This window comes from Leopardus geoffroyi, chromosome E2 (genome assembly GCF_018350155.1).
Source record: "Leopardus geoffroyi isolate Oge1 chromosome E2, O.geoffroyi_Oge1_pat1.0, whole genome shotgun sequence".
NCBI classification, from domain to species: domain Eukaryota; kingdom Metazoa; phylum Chordata; class Mammalia; order Carnivora; family Felidae; genus Leopardus; species Leopardus geoffroyi.
In genome coordinates, this window is record NC_059335.1 from 16,072,017 (window position 1) to 16,093,144 (window position 21,128).

Sequence of the window (21,128 nt, forward strand, 5' to 3'; positions counted from 1 at the left end):
TTTCGACTTCTAATCTCACTGCAGGTTTAGGTCTGGCATCGACTATGGGTACAGGACATCCCGCGGTGGTTTCTTCCTTTGACACCACCATCGCACCTTGTGGCCCCATAATCCCCAGGGCACCACCCATTCCCCGCCCCCCCCCCCGTTAATCCCCCCCCCCCCCGTTAATTCGGCCTCAGTGACCTCTGGGAAATGTGGCCTTCAAGAGAATTCTTGGCTGTGGGCGCCTCATGTTCAAAGGGCTTTACTGCATTTTGGACCCGCCCCTAAACAAGCCAAGCCTCGTCTGCAAAGAGCTGCTGGCGCTTCCTGCTGAGGCTGCAACAGTAAATCGGCTGGTCTTTCCAGAAAGCCAAAGGGGACTGTGGAGTCTGAAGCCGTGTAGGCATGTCTGGGGCCTCAGGCAGCTGTCCAGTGCTATCCTAATGGCCAGGGGGGTGTGGGAGGGACCCGGAGTGTGGCGGCCATCCTCCAGGTGAGAGCCTGGCCACCTCAAGGTACTTACTGTATTTCAGTGTCTGGTGCTGCCCCTATTCCTGGACTAGGTGCTCTACAGATAAGGATTTTTCTCAGATAGCCTTGGATGGATTTATTGACTAGGAAAGCTCATTATGTAATGTGCCAGAAATTGGGGTTTCCCTATGCCTCTTGGGTACAGGTTTTCGACAGATTTCAAACCTCAAATCCAAGCCATTCCTTTATGTGCCAAGGAGTGTGACTGTGCAATATGAAAACATACTTTTCAAAAACATTGTCAGGGTTTAACTGTCAGGGTTTAAAGCGTGAAGGGCAGTGATCTTAAACTTTACTTTCCTCAACACAAGGAACTGAATTCTATTATTATTCCTATTTTGTAGAAGTTGGTTAAATAACCTGCCCTATATCATACATTTCTAGTATGCTATGGAATCCATATTTGAAACCATGGCTGAAAGACCACGGACTCTTAATTCTTACTATGCATATAGAGCTTCTCAAATGTCCATTGACAAACAGCAATAGCACTACAAGTTAGGCATTGTTTTTATCTCATTTCAGTGACAAGAAAACCAAGGCTCACTAAGGTTCAGTTAAATATCTGGAATCCTCCAAATACTAAGTGAGCACAGCTGGGAACAAAATAGTATCTTCCTAATTTCAGATACAATGTTGAGGGCAGTCAATGCAAAACAATGACCCAACAACAAATACATGTTAGGCAGTTTATAGGGCCTCTTTTTTTTTTACGATTTCAATAAGGCTTGGGCTCCCAAGTGGCGCAATCAGTTAAGCTTCCGACATTGGCTCAGGTCATGATCTCATGGTTTGTGTGTTGGGATCCCTGCATCCGGCCCTGAGATGATAGCTCTGAGCCTGTAGCCTGCTTCAGATTCCGTGTCCCTCCCCCACTTGTACTCTGTCTCTATCTCTCAAAAATAAATAAACGTTTAAAATTTTTTTTTCAAAAGGCTCTTGGAGTGTGGGTATCTGTATCTCAAATTTGAAGATGAGAAAATTGATAGGTAACTATCAAGATCAAATCAGTGTTTAAGGATAGATACAGATTGGAACCCAGGTGTTTCTAAATTCAATGCACAGGTCACAGTCAGGTCTCATCCTTTCTCCTCATTCAGGAGAACTCAAATCTCTGCCATTATCAAGGCAAACTTTTAATTCACCCTTTTGTTTATATAAATGCCTAAGAATAAGGCTTCCCACCCCATCTCCAACCTTAAACACTATCTCCACACATCTTCTTTCACTGGAACAGAGCCCCCATGAAGGCAGAGACTTTGTCTATTCCACCATTATGTTCTCATCAACTAGAATAGAGCCTTCTGTGTATTGGGTGTTCGTTAATTAGATTCAAAGGAATTAACATTCCTGTGATTTCCCCTTCACCTCTTAACTATCCTCTTTCTTGCCCCCTGGCCTTCCAAGTCTCTGTATCTGGAATCCGCTCTGAGTGATCTCTCTCCATTTACCCACAGCTTGAGAAGTTCACCTGGATAATAATGAACAGGTAACACATCAAAATTTGTGACATTCAGCTAAAAAAAAAGGGGGGGGGGGCTTAAAGGGAGTGGCTAAAATTCAAAATACTGAAAATAAGTGACAAGGATGTGGAGTCACTGGAACTGTTACACATTAATAGGAGACTATGAAATAGGTTTAAAAATTGGAAAACAGCTTGGCAATTCATTCTAAAGTCAAGTACATGGGGCACCTGGGTGGCTTAGTTGGTTAAGCTTCCGACTCAGCCCAGGTCATGATCTCATGTTTCATGAGTTTGATTCCTGCATCAGGCTCTGTACTGCAGGTGCAGAGCTTGCTTAGGATCCTCTCTCTCCCTCTCTCTCTGCCCCTGCCTGGTTTGTGCATACACATGCACTCTCTCCCTCCAAAATAAAATAAACTTAAAAAAATAAAATAAAGTCAAACACATAACTATCATACTACCTAGCAACTTCACATCTAAGAGTTTACCTAAGAGGGGGCGCCTGGGTGGCGCAGTCGGTTAAGCGTCCGACTTCAGCCAGGTCACGATCTCACGGTCCGTGAGTTCGAGCCCCGCGTCGGGCTCTGGGCTGATGGCTCAGAGCCTGGAGCCTGTTTCCGATTCTGTGTCTCCCTCTCTCTCTGCCCCTCCCCCGTTCATGCTCTGTCTCTCTCTGTCCCAAAAATAAATAAACTTTAAAAAAAAAAAAAAAAAAAAGAGTTTACCTAAGAGGAATAAAAACTTAGACCCACCCAAAAACCTTCACAGCAATGGTCTTAGCAGCTTTCATTATAACAACACAAAACTGTAACAACCAAAATGTCAACAGGAGAAAGGATGAATACATTATGATATATCCATATAATGGAATACTATTCAACCATATTTTGGATTGAACTGATACACAACAACATGGATGAATCTTAAAATAATTATGCTGAATGGAAGAAATAAGACAAAGTACATATTGTTCAATTCTATTTACATACAAATCTAGAAAGTGCAACCTAATTTATTAACAGACAGTAGATCAGTCATTGCCTGGAAGCAGAGTGGGAGGGGCCAGGGAGGGCTGGGAGGGAAGCATTGCAAAGACTTTTGGGGGCAGTGAATTTGTTCATTATTCTGATTATATTCATTATCTATATATGAATATATACACATTTCAAAATGAATCCATTTGTACCTCTGTGTGGTGATGGATGTTAAACAGACTCATTGTAGTAATCATTTCACAATGTAAACAAATATCAAATCATTATACTGTATACCTGAAACTAATACACAGATGCTCCTTGACTTATGATGGGGTTACATCCTGATAAGCCCACTGTAAGCTGAAAATCTCATAAATCAAAAATGCATTTAATACACCTAACCTACTGAACATCACAGTTAGCCTACTAACTCAGAATACTTACATTAGCCTACAGTTGGGCAAAGTCATCCAACACAAAGCCTACATTATAATAAAGTGTTGAATATCTCATGTAATTTACTTAATACTATATTGAAAGTGAAAAACAAAATGGTTGTGTGGGTATTGCTTTCACACAATCATAAAGTTGAAAAATTCAGTTGGGAACCATGTATAATGTTATATGTCAATTATCTCTCAATTAAAAAAATTGAATCCAACTGTATGCTTTAAATATGTGCCATGTACTACATGTCAATAGAGATGTTGTTAAAGACATGGTATTATAGTCTTAAATTAACATAGATACAATATATGACAACTATAATATAGAAGATAGGGGCTATAAATGGACCTATGCATTGCAAAGTTCTTACACTTTATGTGAAGTGGTTCAATATTAACTCTAAGTAGACTGTGAATACTTTATTTTTTTTATTTATTTATTTTTTTTTTAATTTTTTTTTTTTAACGTTTATTTATTTTTGGGACAGAGAGAGACAGAGCATGAACGGGGGAGGGGCAGAGAGAGAGGGAGACACAGAATCGGAAACAGGCTCCAGGCTCTGAGCCATCAGCCCAGAGCCTGACGCGGGGCTCGAACTCACGGACCGCGAGATCGTGACCTGGCTGAAGTCAGACGCTTAACCGACTGCGCCACCCAGGCACCCCTGTGAATACTTTAGAATATATATTTTAATACAGACAGTGACCACTAAAAATATGCACAAAGCATAGTGAAAAACAAGTTAAAATGGAATTTTAAATAAGTATTTAATGCAAGAGAAGACAAAGTTGAGACACAAGGGAACAAAAGTCAGATGGAAACAAACAAAATAAAATGGATTACTGTGTCAGTAATTACATTAAATGTAAATGGACTAAACACTACATTTGAAAAAAAAAAGACATTGTCACAAGGGATAGAAAAACAATAGTTTGAGAAAACTAAGGGATGTCTTCAGTCCTCAAGTTCTTTATGTTAAATCCTATCACACAGTTTTCTTGTTTTGACAAATATTTTGAATGACTGCATAGCGTTCTAACTTAAGAATTATAATTAATCACCTTGAGATGATTAGGTGTATGCATTAGGTTGGACAACATTTCTAGGGTCTTTACACAGTTCTTTAAAAAAAATTTTTTTTTTCAACGTTTATTTATTTTTAGGACAGAGAGAGACAGAGCATGAACGGGGGAGGGGCAGAGAGAGAGGGAGACACAGAATCGGAAACAGGCTCCAGGCTCTGAGCCATCAGCCCAGAGCCTGACGCGGGGCTCGAACTCACGGACCGCGAGATTGTGACCTGGCTGAAGTCGGACACTTAACCAACTGCGCCACCCAGGCGCCCCTACACAGTTCTTGATCTCTGTTAACTTACTAATTATGATTTTATTCTCTTTTATGGCCATCAACAATCCCTCACTTAACACTCTTCTGGTTTCTGAGTTAAAGGATACTAAGATTGATCCAGAATTATATCAGTCATTTAGTTTCAGCCTATCTAGTCGGCAGTAGTCATGATATTTATCATTTAGAAATTCCTTACTAAAACCCATGATCTACAGGTGCCTGGGTGGCTCAGTCAGTTGAGTATCAGGCTCATCACCCACTGACAGCGTGGAACCTATTGGGATTCTCTTTCCTTCTCTCTCTGCCCCTTCCCTCCTCATTCTCTCTCACAAAATAAAATAAAAACTAATAGTAAAACCCATGATCCATATATTTGCAAGTTCTAAATCACATGTCTATTCAATTTTAAAAGCCTCACAAAGTATTAATCTCAATCTACACTAAGACAGATACCATTTATTACCAGGCTTTGTCACATGTACCTAGAAAACTCATGTCTGTGAGAATGCCAGAATCTTTAGAAGTTTGGCCATATGGGATCCTCATCTCTAATTCATCAACTATAATCCTGACTTGCAAAGCTCAAGTCATTTCTTTACAGGACTTTATTTTTTCATTCTCCCTTCACTGCTCTTAAAATAAGTTAGGCACAGAGGAGATAATGAATACTCTGGTCAGTATATACATTAACACTGGTTGGAGGAGACTGGGCCACATACGGAGAACATGAGGTTATCTGGAACCATTGTTCATAATTGACTGGAGTTCTTTTAGGTAAGAAGCTTCTAGGACAACTAATGAAAACATTTATATCACATTATTTCAACAAGAAGGAAACACCAACTTACATATGTCATAGCTTGATGTCTGCAAAAACTGATCCGTTCTCCCATGGGTTTCCCTACTGGAGAAAAACAGAGAATCCAGACCTGGGAAAGGAAAAAGAGGTTGTGAGAGCAAGCATGCTTTAGTGTTTCTATGTAACAACTTAAATGTTTTGCTTCTCCATTCCATTTTATTTAATATCTCCTTCAGCACAAACACACACAACTGCAAAAGATTAGAAGGATTTTAGATAAATTGAAACTCTTCCCCTAATCCCCAGGAAATCCAGATATTTCAGCAGATAGCTTTCCGGTCAGTGCTCCATTTTGGGAAAGCTGTTCTGCACCTGAGACTGTGCTGCTCAGTCCTGCCCTGAACACATGCTTCCCCCTTCATTCACGGCTTTCCGGACTGAAAAGGACCTACATCATCCAAACCACACCTTACTTCCTGGCTTTGGGATCAGGTGAGGGTGAACAGGTTGAAAAAGTATACAGGTTAGAAAAGACATTAAATTGGGTCAGGCAGGGTACAACAATCCAGAAAAACTGCTGAAATATATCACATACCAAATGTGAAGTAAGGGAAAAATAATGAAGATATGGAAAATATTCCAGAAATACTGTCAGTAGAAAAATCACATTATGAAACCATATTTACACTACATTATTTGTAAGATACATGCATACTTCAATATTGAAAGACTGACAGATCATCAGATTTCAGTAGACAGAGAAAGTCCAGAAAGCAAAACACCCATACATTAACAGTGCCTGTCTTTTTCTCTTGATCTTTTTTTTTTTTCTTGAAAAGTAATAATTGCCTACATACAAGAGACAGGTTTCTTTGCTGTTTGAATGACATATATGTTTGAAGATTTCTTTTGATGTACACATTTCATAGTACTGATGAATAAAAGGTGAAGCTCACATGGTTAATCTTAGCCAAAGCGTATGTGTGTGTATATACATGTGTGTATACGTGTGTATGTGTCTGTGTTCCAAAATACTGTTATGTTATCTGAATCATAAAATCTCAAAATTTCACCAGGGATCAAATAACTAGATACTTAGAAAACAAAGCTGACAGAAAATACCTAAGGTAACCTCAAGAAGGTCATGCCTCAGTAACCACTTTTTTGAGATAATATACTGTTGCATTAGACTTTAACCTAAAACTTACATATTTTTTTAAATTTTTTTTTTCAACGTTTTTATTTATTTTTGGTACAGAGAGAGACAGAGCATGAACGGGGGAGGGGCAGAGAGAGAGGGAGACACAGAATCGGAAACAGGCTCCAGGCTCTGAGCCATCAGCCCAGAGCCTGACGCGGGGCTCGAACTCACGGACCGCGAGATCGTGACCTGGCTGAAGTCGGATGCTCAACCGACTGCGCCACCCAGGCGCCCCACATATTTTTTGACAGATAAGTGACATATGACATTATATTAGTTTCAGGCATATAGCAGGATTCAAGATTTGTTTATATATTACAAAATTTGTTTATATATATTTGTTTAGATATTACAAAATGATCACCTCAGTTAAGTCTAGTTAATATCCATCACCATACAGTTATTTTTTTTCTTGTGATGAGAACTTTGAAGATCTGCTTTCTTGGCAATTTTCAAATATACAATATAGTATTATTATTATAATACAGTATTAACTATAGTCACCACACTGTACATTACATCCCCATGATTCATTTATAACTGGAAATGTGTACCTTTTTCCCACCTTCACATATTTTACCCACCCTCCAACCCCCACCTCTGGCAACTACAATCTTTTCTCTGTATCGCAGTTCAGGTTTTTTTGAGGGGTGGGGGATTAGATTCCTCATATAAATGAGATCATACAGTATTGCTACTTGTCTTTCTCTGACTTATTTCATTTAGGGTAACATCCACCAATATTGTTGCAAATGGTAAGATTTTCTTTTTAATGTCTGAATAATATTCCCCTGTGTATATATACAATATATTTTGATTTTGATGAGAACTTAAGTATATGAAGTTATCAGTTCAATGGCCATGTCTTAAAATATATATGCATTATGAACATTTGTTATAAGTGGAAGCTGTTTTCCAAAATGTGCAAAGTTCATTCTTTTAAACAGTGTTTACTTGGTCTTGGAGGAGTACAGTAAATTTGAATTATTTTGCTAAATGGTTCTTGTTTTCTTCAGTTACCAGTAATATGATGTTCTATAAGATTTTTATGTATGCTTATTGTTGGATTACTGCCTAAAAATATGGATAGTCTCTGAGAATAGTCTTGTATTGATGCTGGTCTCACTGCTATATCCTTAGGGAAGTTTACTTTACAGAACTATTTCCCACTCCATTAGTCACATGCTCCAGAAAGCTGCCGAATGTAACATCATAAGAATAAAACAAGTAATGAAGGAGATACCATGTGACCCAGCAATTCCACCCTTAGGTGTATACCCAAGAATACAAAATACATTCACACACACACACACACACACAACCTTTTACACAAATGTTTGCATTTATAACAGCCCAAAAGTGGAAGAAACCCAAATGTTCATAACTGATAAAGAAAATGTGGTATATACATGCAAGGGAATATTATGCAGCCATAAAAATGAAGGTCATTTTGATACCAGTTACAACGTGGAGGAATCTTGAAGACATTATGTGAAGTGAAATAAGCTAGCCACAAAAGGACACATATTGGGGTGCCTGGGTGGCTCAGTCAGTTAAGTGGCCGACTTCAGTTCAAGTCATGATCTCACAGTTTGTGAGTTTGAGCCCTGCATTGGGTTCTGTGCTGACAGCTCGGAGCCTGGAGCCTGCTTTGGATTCTGTGTCTCCCTCTCTCTCCTCCTCCCCCATTCGCGTTCTGTCTCTCTCTCAAAAATAAATATTTCAAAGAAAAGGACACATATTGTATGATTCCTCTTATATGAGATTCTTAGAATTGTCAAATTCATAGAAACAGAAAGTGGATGCCAGGGACTAGGGGGAGATGGCGGATGGGAAGTGTTTAATGGGTAGAGTTTCAGTTGGGGAAGATGAAAAAGTTCTGAAGATGAATGGTGGTGATGGCTGCAAGAACAATACAAATGTACTTAATGCGACAGAACTGTGCATTAAAAATGGTTAAAATGTCAAATTTTGTTAGGTATACTTTTTTTAAGTTTATTTATTTATTTTGAGGGAGAGAGAGAACACAAATGGGGAAGGGACAGAGAGAGAGGGAAAAAGAGAATCCCAAGCAGGCTCCGTACAACCAGTGCAGAGCCAGATGCGGGGCTCAAACCTGCAAACTGCAAGACCACCACCTGAGCCGAAGTCAGACGCTTAACCGACTGAGCCACCCAGGTGCCCCAAACTTTGTTATGTACACTTTACTACATAAAAAAACAAATGAAGTACTTATACATAATTAATAGTGGAGCATTAACAGTGGTACTGGTTATACAACCCTGTGACTACATTAAAGACTACTGAATACACTTGATCTCCACTCAGGTCTTGCTCTCAGGGTTGTGAGTCCAGGCCCTGTGTTGGGCTCCATGCTGAGTGGGTGGATGGGTAAACAAACAAATAAATGAAAATAAGGTGTATCTTAAAGAATTATATATATTTAAAAAGGTAAAAATTTATAACAGAAATTCCTTACCATCACAGTGCTCTTTTTAGGTCAGCATAAATTGATAGTAAGCGGACGGTGGTGGCTACTCTGAGTAACATCACTGCCTTATGAATTCCCAAGGCACAGTATCCGAACCTCCCTAGTGGACTTAGATGCATTTATTTCCATTCAGTGTTCGCCTTACTTACTAAAAGGAACATAAAAATATCAACCATGTCATTCCAGTCTTTTTATCAACCCAAATACTAAGATGGTATGGTTAAGGCATATCTTAAAAGCATTTAGTAAGAATCTGATTTTTTTTTTAAGCACACTTCAAGCCCAGCATGGAGCCCAGTGTGAGGCCAGTACTTACCACACTGAGATCAAGACCTGAGCTGAGATCAAGAGTCAGAGGCTTAACCGACTGAGCCACCCAGGCACTTCAAGAGTCTGATTTTTTTGTCCCAAATTCTATTCCTAGGAATTTATATTAATTAAATATCTACACAAAGATCTAACAGTAGGTAACAGGTTAATTTGGTTCTTTATATGATGGTATACATACCATTATTCATCATGATATCAGTCCAGGCTTAAAATAAGTATACATAATGTAGGAATTATGTATCCAAGGTAGGTATCCTGTTGAATTTAAGACAGAATCTATTCAGATTTTCTAAATGTGAAAATGTTCTTAGAGTCTATGAGATTTGATTGCCTTGGTTTCTCATCATATAATCCAGAGTATGAAAATCACCTACTAAATATGAATATCTTGGAGAAAGATAATCTCTATAAAAACTTAATAATATGCTATAATACTATATTAATATGTTAGCTATTTTACTGAAGAACATTTCATGTTCTCTAATTCATTATTACAAAAGAAATAATTCTACTATCTCTTCTTTAGAGTAAAGTTGTGCTTCTCATCTCTGCTCTTCTAACACACACACACACACACACAATTGAGGACCTTGGTTTGAGAATTCATTTCTTATTAATAAAACATTAAGAGTATCTAGGAGGGAAGCCTGGGTGGCTCAGTCAGTTGAGAGTCTGACTTTAGCTCAAGTCATGATCTCGTGGTCCTTGAGTTCGAGCCCCAGATCTTGGGCTCTGTGCTGACATCTCAGAGCCTGGAATCTGCTTCAGATTCTGTATCTCCTTCTCTCTCTGTGCCCCTCCTCTACTTGTGCTCTGTCTCTCTCTCTCTCAAAAATAAATAAACATTAAAAGAAAGACAAGTATCTAGGAAAGAGAAGGAAATTGCCCTATCCCCCAATTGCACCAGCATAAAAGACACTTTTTTGAATCATAACTTGCTCAAAGAATCTGATCCAGTCAAATATCTCATAAAGTGAGAACATTAATAAGAGGCTCGAATACCTTTAATCTGTGAAAGAAAGAAATGTGAATAATTAGTTATTTTCTCTCATCACAATCCATACTTGGAAATGTTATTTGGAAGACACCTAAAAAATCAGTTATTATTCCAAAATTTGGTTAAACCAATCTTAAATAGCTTTTTAAAAATCTAACTCAGGGGGCGCCTGGCTAGCTCAGTTGATAGAACACGTAACTCTTGATCTTGGGGTTGTGAGTTCAAGCCCTATGGTGGGTGTAGAGATTTCTTAAAAAAAAAAAAAAAAAAAAAAACCTCTTAAAAAAAACCTAACTCTGAAAGGCTGTCTTATTTGATACTCATTGCCCTGGTTAATTAATTTTTAATGGTTATTTCTATTATCTAAAAGGTGTAAATATCTGGAAAGTTTTTAAACCAGAAATTGTCACTTCTCTCCTCCACTCACATGTTCATCTAATAAAACTCATGGACTCTTTTTGCAAACTCAAGATTCTTATTTCTTTATGGTTTGACTCTTATACTTAATGTGATCATATTCTTCAAAACAAAACAATACATATATACTAAGTAGAAAACATATTAACAGCAATCTCCAGGTGGTGGGAATAAGAGTACTTTATACTTTATCAGAAGTTCCTTAGGATTGATACTGTGTTTTACAGCAAGCCTTCAGTAATGCCATCACCAGAAATTGACATATTACAAAATATTTCAAGACATTTCAACATATGACAAATGTATTTTAAAAGATTACAGAGAAAAAACTACAACAGGTTATTCATTCTTGTATTTATGAAACCTGAACCCTATGCATGACATGGGGACACATTACAAGGGAAACAAATTACACCTAAAGTCTTTGCATATCTTTTGGTTATATATGCTCAATATAAACACTTTCATTACCAAGATTGTACTGAGAATGAAAATACAGGTAAGTGGCACTTGCAGATTGCAATAGAATATAATAAAGGTGAAGAGTGTTTGGTGCACAGTATATGCTTGATAAATGTAGGTACACTACCACACTTCCTCAACACAATTAAAATGTTACTTCTAATGGACTCCTTGCAAAATTTCTCACAATGGCCTTCTTAAAGTGGGATTCATATATAATTTAAAAATTCCCAGGGTATTACTGTTCTTAAACATGAATATTGCTTAACATTATACAGTGTATGTTTTCCTTAAGTCTAACTCTGTATAAACATAATCTTATTAGCCGCATAATATTCAACCATATGGGCTAATTAATCATTAAACAGTTCCATAATCCTGAATATTAGTTTTTCCATCATCATAAACCAGAAAATTATCCTTGATTCTAGACCAAAAAAAAATTAAACTGTTTGGGTTCTGTTTACAATAAGAGAATACACAGGAGGATATGAATGGTAGCCCAATGAACATGAGAATGTTAGCAAGATTTACCTGAATAGCACCCAACATCCACTGGGAAGAAAGAAGATCACGATCAGGACATTTCAGACAAAGGAAAGCATGCCCTAAAACCAATAGTTTTATGATAGAAAAACTAGCTCACACAATGATTTTTTGGATGTAACAATTCTTTCCTCCTCATCAGGGTCTTTCTTTTGGGGGATGGCAGGACCAGATAGGGAGTCACAGGACGCCAGGCTTTTCTTGGAGCACAGAATGACTTCGTTGTACAATATTCTCTAGGTCCACGCCCGCCCTGCTCACACACAAAAACAGATGGAAGAGGGACAGCGTGGAGTCTGTGTAGGGTTTACAGCAAGTTCCTGTGGTCAGATCTCTGGGAACGCCGTGGTTCTGAGACACGTGGCTGCCCCTCAGAGCTCCCAAGTAAAGAATTTCCAAGGCGTTCCCAACCTCCAACTTCTTTTTTACGGCCATTCCTCTGTGACAGCCGCAAGTAGCTGTGAGGAGAGAAGACGAAGGAAGCAGCAGGGAACCTAGAACCACGGGACAATGACACAAAAGAGCCACAACAATCGCTACACAGGTAGAGGACATGCAACCAAATCCACGTCACAGAGCACAGCCACGCACCTGTCTCAGCCTCACTTCACGATCGCACTCACTCTAACGGAGGCACGTCCCGGCACACGAACACGAACACACACACACGAACACACACACACACACACACACACACACACACACACACACACACACGCCCCCCAAGCCCCCAATCTGGCCCCACCGATACACACCACCTTCTCCTGTGGTGCTTGAACCTCAGGCCTGAGATCAAGGTAACAACTAGTCGCCCCTACTACTGGCTTCCATACTTCAAAGACTTCCTCCCACACCCCTCATGAACTTGGTTGTCCAGAGCCCAGCCTGTCGGCACTCCGTGCCTCTTACATCCCGAGGGGAGTTCAACTCACCTTGCACAGCTCCAGAATGGCGCGAAACTGGAAGAGAAGCCGAAGATCCGCTTGACCGCTGCCCTCTGGGAAATGTAGTTCGGGCCTGCTTGTCCGTGGCCGTGATGGCTCATGGGAGAAGTAGCCCAAATCCCAGCAGCCTTGCTAGAACTTTAGTCGGCCTAGGGAACCTCCCAGGCCGGGCGACGCGTCACGCGAGGGCGGGTAGGGCTCGCCTGGAAACAGACGAGGGCGCAGTGGGCGAGTCTTGGTGGTCCAGATTAGGCTAGAAGGCAGAGAAGGGCGATCCGGAACTGGCGGCTGTCCGGCTGTCCGAAGCCTCAGGCCTGTGGGTGTAGAGCCTCAAGGTTGGGTCATTGGTTGCGGCCCCCAGGGCCAAGGCGGGGATCTGGTGTAGTGTTCCCTAAGGTAGCTGCAACCTGGTGATAACATACAGGAAAGTAACTTTTGATATTGCCAGAAATGGGCTGGCTTTCTCACTACATCGTGTTAGCTACATTTAATAATAGTGAGTAGGAGTGAAGTAGTATTAAGTTAATACTTTTATATTCAATGTGGACTTAATTAAATGTAAAAGTGATCTGGTGAAAATTTTGTATGTTTGTAATATCGGTGTAGGAATAGTTTTTCTAAGCATAACCAAAGAGGAATGTAATATATATATATTAACATTTGACCGGACGGTTCTTTGTCAGACCTTCCACTTAGTTCTCATTCCGTTTTGTATTGGGTATTCTCCGTCTTTTGCCTCTCCATATAAACCTTAATATTAGTTTGTCGATATCCACAAAGTAATTAGCAAGGGTTTTGTTGTTGAATGTTTTTATGATGAAAGGGCGTTGAATTTTGTTAATAATTTTCTGATCAATTGAGATAATCATCGGTTTTTCTTTGTTCAGCTTTAATCCTGTTTTTATACAGGAGTCGTGTCAATGTAGGGGTTGGGGAAGCATTTTAGACTAGTATGGTTAGGTCTTCCTCTCTCAATTGGCCTGCGACCCTGAGCTGCGACCTGCACAAGTTCTTCTCAGGACCACTCCTCCCCCAACCAGTTAGGTGACACATGATGGCTAGAGGGGGCTGGGTATTTCCCTTCTTTTACATTGGTTAGTCTCTGGTAGTTTCCCTTTGATGGGGTTCTTGAGCAAAGGGCTAAGAAAGCATCCTTAAGATGTCTTTGGTTCAAAAGGTGATTTTATTAAAGCACGGGGACAGGACGGGTGCGGGACAGAAAGAGCTGCCCTAGGGTTGTGAGGAGTGACTGATTATATATTTTTAGGTTTGTGGGAGGTGTTGGGGGGAATGAGATAAAGTAAGGTTCTAAGGCATTTGGAAGCAAGGCTTTCAGGACCTTGAGGGATTGCTGCTGCTAAGATAAGGTTTCTTTTAGTCTTTAATGAAATAAAAACATGAAGGAAATAAGGCATCCATGAGGTGCTTGAGGAAGGTCACTCTCTGCTCTGCATGTTTCAGGTGTCTGTCAGTGGGTAAGCTGTAAGGAGGTTAATTCATGCTACTTTTGTCTTTGTTTCTCTCATCACCTGCGGGCAGGTGGACAACAGAATATCTAGAAATATTTCAAAATGGTTACTTTCCCCTCTGCTAGAAGCTTGTGGGGAATTTCCTCCGATTTTCTCTCTGAGAAAGTGGTGGTGTTCTCAGAGGTCAAACTCAAGACAGTGGGGGCCTGTAGAAGTTTTTAACTCTCAAGCTGGTCCACACTCAGTTGGTGTTCAGTTTGCTTAACCTTTTGGTGCTGTGAGGGTAGTAGTGATCATTTATAAGCTCTTTACATTTTGGAGCAAAACAGCAGAAGCCCTCCTGATTTGGTAATAGTAATTTCTTTGATGTGTAATATACATACCTAAAAGGCACATACAGCCTAAGTACTGCCGGATGGATTTTTTGAAACTGAACACATCCATTTATTTCACTATCCAGATCAAGACACAGGACATTTTCGGCATCATAAAGTATCCACATTTCTAACAGCAAAAATTGGCTTGGCAATCTTTTTATTTTATATTAATGGAATTACACAGTATATACTCTTGTGTCTGAATTCTCTTGTTCAACATTGTGTGATTCACCCATTGTATGCTGTTGCATGTAGTTCTAGGTTATTTATTATTCATTTTTGTGTCCTAATGCTACATTTATTTTTCCTTGTATAAAACATGCCACGTTACTTTTCCATTTCCATCAGATGGACAGAGAGACAGAAAGAGTAAGAGAGAAAACTAGGGTCACTCTGAATCCTGCAGACATTAAAAAGATAAGGGGCGCCTGGTTAGCTCAGTCGGTTAAGTGTCCAACTTTTGCTCAGGTCATGATCTCACGGTTCATGGGTTCAAGCCCTGCGTTAAGCTCTGTGCTGACAGTTCAGAGCCTGGAGCCTGCGTCAGATTCTGTGCCCCTCTCCTGCTGATGCCCTATCTCTCTCTCTCAAAAATAAATAAACTTTAAAAAAAAATAATTAAAAATGCCAAGAAGAAAAAAGCTAATTAATAAAGAAAGGATTATGTCACCATTTCATTTTCTTTCTAATCAGTACATAAATAAAAATTTGGCCCATCAAAGCATGGAAGGATTCCAAAGGATGGAATCTTAGATCTGCTGGATCCAAGGATAGTGTTTAAGTCTCAAAAGTCAAACTTACAAACTACGCTTTGAAGCTTCTAACATGTGTGCAGTCTCAAATCCTAATCATCTCATCCCCAATTTGACAAAACAAGAAAAAGCATCACACAGAGCAGTATAGCAAAAATATAAACATGCCTGCAAGTACATGATCACTCAGAATAATGCGACCTAAGGGCATATGCCAAGGCTAGGGCCAAACACCCACCAGAATAAAGCTCAGCCAGGAAGCAGCTGCCATAGAAAGTGCATGTGCATTCTGAGTGAGGGCCAGAATTCTCCAAAGCTTCAGGGACCCAAGTGTTAAATTCCTAGGTCTTTTTTGTGTTGGGAGACTCAGGCCAAGAGCGACATCTCTCTCCAGAACCTACACATGTACCCAACCCATGCCTGCTGAAACTGTTTGATGTTTCTGAGACTTCTCTCAGTTTGAGTTTATGTTCTTAGAGGCCACTGGACCTGGAATTAGCAGGTCAAGAACCTCTTCATTTGTATCGGTTGTGAGGTGGGCAGGTCCACAGAGAAACCTCTGAGTGTGATGTGGGAAGCTCTCTGCAGATAGTTCACACTGTGATTATTGGCTCTGTAGGAATGGAGGGCATGGGATGAAGTGTGAGTTTGTGGGGTGAAGTCAGGGTTAGGGGATAGATTGATACAGAAGGGGGTGATGGTGTGAACAGGGGATGCTCTCACAGTCATCGTTCCACAGGGTGAGATTAACAGCCAAAATTCATTAGCCCTGAGCCACAGCTTTGTTCTTGGGTTAGAATTTTAGAGCTGAAGGAGACCCCATATCAAGGAGAGACACCTGAGGAAGAGTGGATCCTTCTGGGAGCTCTATAGAAGAAATTATACTTCCTAGAAACCCTCCCAAGACAGGACTGCCCCAGATTGATCTCTGGGACTTCTGAGGAGTTTGCAGCCCTGGTTTTTGTAGCTTCAACCTTGACTTTATTTTTGACATAAAGATGAGTAGAAGATGCTAGTGTCTCTCTGACCTCATCTGTTAAGTGGGCAGAGGGCATGGAGAACATGTCTTAACAAGTATATTACTCTCCTGTTCCCAGTTCTTTATCAAACCACTACTACTCTGAGGATGATATGCAACATAATATGTCCATTTGATATGGTACCTTTTAGTACATTATTGGACACTGGGGGTGTAAGGTGTGTTTCCTGGTCTGAAGAAATATAACACAGTGGTCTCAACTGATACAGTCTTCTATTCAAGTTCTTTTATAGTATTTTAAGCATTTACATCTACCATGCAAAGTCTAGTCCAATGTTATGTGTCTATTCCTATCAGGACCCATTTATTGGCTCTCAGGGCTCCCAGCAGCCATCGGACCTTAGCTATTCAGCCTGTAGACCCATAGAGACCAAATTGTTATGGCCCAAGTTCTTCGGCATATGAAAATACTTTATCAGGCAGGCTATTATAAGGGCTCAGAAATTACCTTCCAGGAAAAAAAAAATTACCTTCCAGGAACTAGTCAAAGGCTAGTCCTTTCTTGGAATGCGTATGGTTTGAGCTGTCCTAACCTGCTGAGTTAACCCTTTACTCTACAGAAGAATGTGGTGTTTAGCATTTATAGAACTAATGGATCTTAACGGTCATGCTTTACTTTGTTTGCTTCACTACACGTCTGACTCAGAAGTTTCCCACAGTAGCAGGAGGCTATATCCACACCAAAGCACAGTGATATTCAACATAGATGTATTAATTTCCTTACTTCCCCTTCCTGTATTTTAAGGATCCCATTCCAGCCTATTGTTTACTATAGAATCCCTCCAGGAAAATGCTTTTTTATATTCTTATTGTTGATCTGAAATACAGGGTTTTTTGTTTTACTATTAGAGATGTTACATGGATTTTTCCTTTCAGGGTTTGATGACATTCAAGGATGTAGCTGTAGACCTCTCAAGAAGAGTGGGAATGTCTGAGCTCTGCTCAGAGAGACTTATACAGAGATGTGATGCTGGAGACTATAGCAACTTTGTATCATCACTGGGTAAGTTCATCTGTTCCCCTGTAATTCAGAAAATACAGTACTCTCTCCATTGAAATTCTAAGGCTGCATTAAATATCTAAATTTATGTTCCCTATTTTAGAAAATTGGTTTCAGCTTTGTTATGTGAAATAACATCTCTCTCAGTCACCTTCATATCTTTTATCACTGACTTTCACACCTTCCTCTGGCTCTTTATGTATGTAATTGACTTTCCTACTTTAATTATATAAATTTTAGGGAAACACATACCATGGTATTTTTGTGTTTGAAAGCTACATTCTAGGCATTTTGCACTTAATATTAAAGAAATTTCACAGGAAGAACCATTAGTTATGTCGTGAAACCTCTTGTTTTTCTTACCAAAATAACTAGCAATAGAATCCATGTGTATTTAAATTTAACGGACTGAGCCACCCAGGTGCCCCATGTATATTTAAATTTAAATAAGACCTTCCTCCCATGGTGTTTTCTTCTTTGTTCTGGTGATTCTTTTTTTTTTTTTTTTTTTTTAATTTTTTTTTTTCAACGTTTATTTATTTTGGGGACAGAGAGAGACAGAGCATGAACGGGGGAGGGGCAGAGAGAGAGGGAGACACAGAATCGGAAACAGGCTCCAGGCTCTGAGCCATCAGCCCAGAGCCTGACGCGGGGCTCGAACTCACAGACCGCGAGATCGTGACCTGGCTGAAGTCGGACGCTTAACCGACTGCGCCACCCAGGCGCCCCTGTTCTGGTGATTCTTAAATCAGCCTACTATGACGACATTCCAACCCTCTCATTATTTTTTCATCTAGAAGCTTTTCTGAGGCCCAGGTTTTAAACTTTATTTTTAAGTTATTCTAGAGTTAGAACTAAGCCATAAGCAAAGACTCTACATGCGCTTCAGCCAGTTTCCCCTAATGATAACAACTCACATAAGCACAGTACAATGATCTAAACCAGAAAGTGCACTTTGATACAATATTGTTAAGTTACCTGTATACCTTGGGGCACTTGGATGGCTCAGTCGGTTAAGCATCCGACTTGGGCTCAGGTCGTGATCTCACAGTTTGTGGGTTTGAGCCCCGTGTCAGGCTCTGTGCTGATGGCTCCGAGCCTGGAGCTTGCTTAGGACTCTGTCTCCCTCTCTCTGCTCCTCCCCTGCTCATGCTCTGTCTCTCTCTCTCTCTCTCCCAAAAATAAACATTAAAAAAAAAAATTTAAAAAAAATTACCTGTATACTTTATTCAAATGTCACCAATTATCATGGTAGTGTACTTGTACTGATCCAGGATCCTACAATTCACTTAAGCTGTCATGTCTCTGTAGTCTTCTTCATTCTTAGATAAGTCCTTTCTCTTTCATGATCTTAACACTTTTGAACTGTGCTGGTCAGTTATTACATAGATTATTCCTGGATTTGGGTTTGTCTGACATTTTATGATTAATATTTTGATTAGATTAAGATTATATATTTTTAGTGAGAATACCACAGAAGTGATGTTATGGCCTTTTCAGTGTATGATACCAGGTTGTTCATGTATCTGATTACTAGCAATGATACTTTTAGCACCAGGCTCCAACCAACTGAACTAACAGGCCAAACCAATGCTACTTTTAATCAGTTGGTTAAAGGAGTGTCCTCCAGACTTCTGCACTATAAAGCCACTCGTTTACCATTGCATTCATTGAGTAGCTTGTTGAGAAGACTCTGCATCTGTCCTTTTTCTCATGATAACGTCCCTCTTATTTTAGTTTCCAATGATGATTGCTGCATGCAGCAGTTATTACTCTGGTATTTGCCAAATGGTGATTTGCTGTTTCCATCATTTTTCTGATGAACAATTTGATCTGAATTTGCTTAGGTTAAACCAACTCTTGGGGCGTCTGGGTAGTTCAGTCTGTTAAGCATCTAATTCTTGATTTCAGCTCAGGTCACAATCTGGCAGTTTGTGAGATTGAGCCCTACATCGGGCTCTGTGCTGATGGTGTGGAGCCTGCTTGGGATTCTCTCTTTCCCTCTCGTCTGCCCCTCCCTTGCTTGTGTGCATGCTCTGTCTCTCAAAATAAATATATAAACCTTAAAAAAAATGAAACCAACTCTAAATCAAAAAAAGTTTTTATTCATTCATTCATTCATTCATTCATTCATTCATTCTAATTACAGTATAGTTGACACTATATTCATTTTTAATACTCTGTTTCTTTGAACATGACTTGCTATTTCTAAGCCAGCAATGATTTCCCATTTGGAACAAGGAAGGAACCCTGGCTGGGTAGAGAAGCAGGATGGTGTCCAAGTAAGTGAGAGTGTTGGGATCAATAGGGGATTGCATTGCAAGGAACCCAAACCAGTCAGAGTAGTGTCTTTCCTTTGAGATACTGTATGAAAAGTTTCCCTCAAAGGCCCAAGATACAATTTGACAAATTTTGATGTATATTTGTGAAACCATCATCATAAAGATTATAAACATATCATTCACTCCCATTGCTTCTGATTTAAAGGAGAAAGCCATCAATATTTCACTATTGAATATGATGTTATAGATTTTTGATGCCCTTTATTTGAGAAAGTACATTCCCATCTTACTCTTGGTTTGATAAGAACTTTCATGATGACTTTGTGTTGAATTTTGTCTAAGTATTCAAGTGATCTTATCATTTTGCATTTTAATCTATTAATGTGTTTAATTATATTAATTGATATTCAAATGTTAATCCAACTTGTTTTAATCGGGTAAGCTCCACTGAGTTATGCTATATTATGTATTGTATCTATATTATTGGATTCTATTTATTAGTATTTATTTATTTAAAAATTTTTAATGTTTATTTTTGCGAGAGAGAGAGAGGGCGCGAGCAAGTGGGGGAGGGACAGAGAGAGGAGACACAGGATCTGAAGCAGGCTTCAGGCTCTGAGCTGTCAGCACAGAGCCTGACACAGGGCTTGAACCCACAAACCCTGAGATCATCACCTGAGCCGAAGTCGGCGCTTAACCAACTGAGCCACCCAGGCACCCCAAATTAGTATTTAAAAAGAGGGTGCCTGGGTGGCTCAGTCGGTTAAGCATCCAACTTTGGCTCAGGTCATGATCTCATGGTTCATGGGTTTGAGCCCCACATGGGGCTCTGTGCTGACAGCTCAGAGCCCGGAGCCTGTTTCAGATCCTGTGTCTCCCTCTCTCTCTGCCCTTCCCCCACTCACACTCTGTCTCAAAAAAACAAACAAACAAACAAACAAACAAACAAAAAAACATGTGGGGATAGAGAAGTAAAACTGTAGAGCTTTAGAATGTGTTCAAACTTAAGTTGTTATCAAATTAAAATAGACTATTATAAATACAAGCTGTTTTCTGTAAAATTACCTGGTAACTACAAAGTGAAAACCTACAGTAGATAAACAAAAGAGAAAGAAATCTAAGCTAAATACTACAGAAAATCATCACAAAGGAAGAGAGCAAGAGAAGACAGAAACAGGAATTACAAAACAGCCAGAATATAACTGAAATGGCAGTAAGTACATAACTACCCATAATTACTTCAAATGTAAATGGATGAATAGATAAAAAA

The 21,128-nt window shown here is 39.6% G+C and overlaps 1 protein-coding gene across 1 annotated transcript in view; it reads right to left on the reverse strand.

Moving 5' to 3' along the window:
* The window catches only part of ZNF573 (zinc finger protein 573), a 71,860-nt gene extending 62,030 nt beyond the window's left edge, over positions 1-9,830 (reverse strand). The window contains 2 exon segments of the mRNA XM_045441263.1: positions 5,601-5,681; positions 9,752-9,830. The gene's annotated coding sequence lies outside the window, so the exon portion shown is untranslated.
* Positions 9,831-21,128: the final 11,298 nt, after the last annotated feature.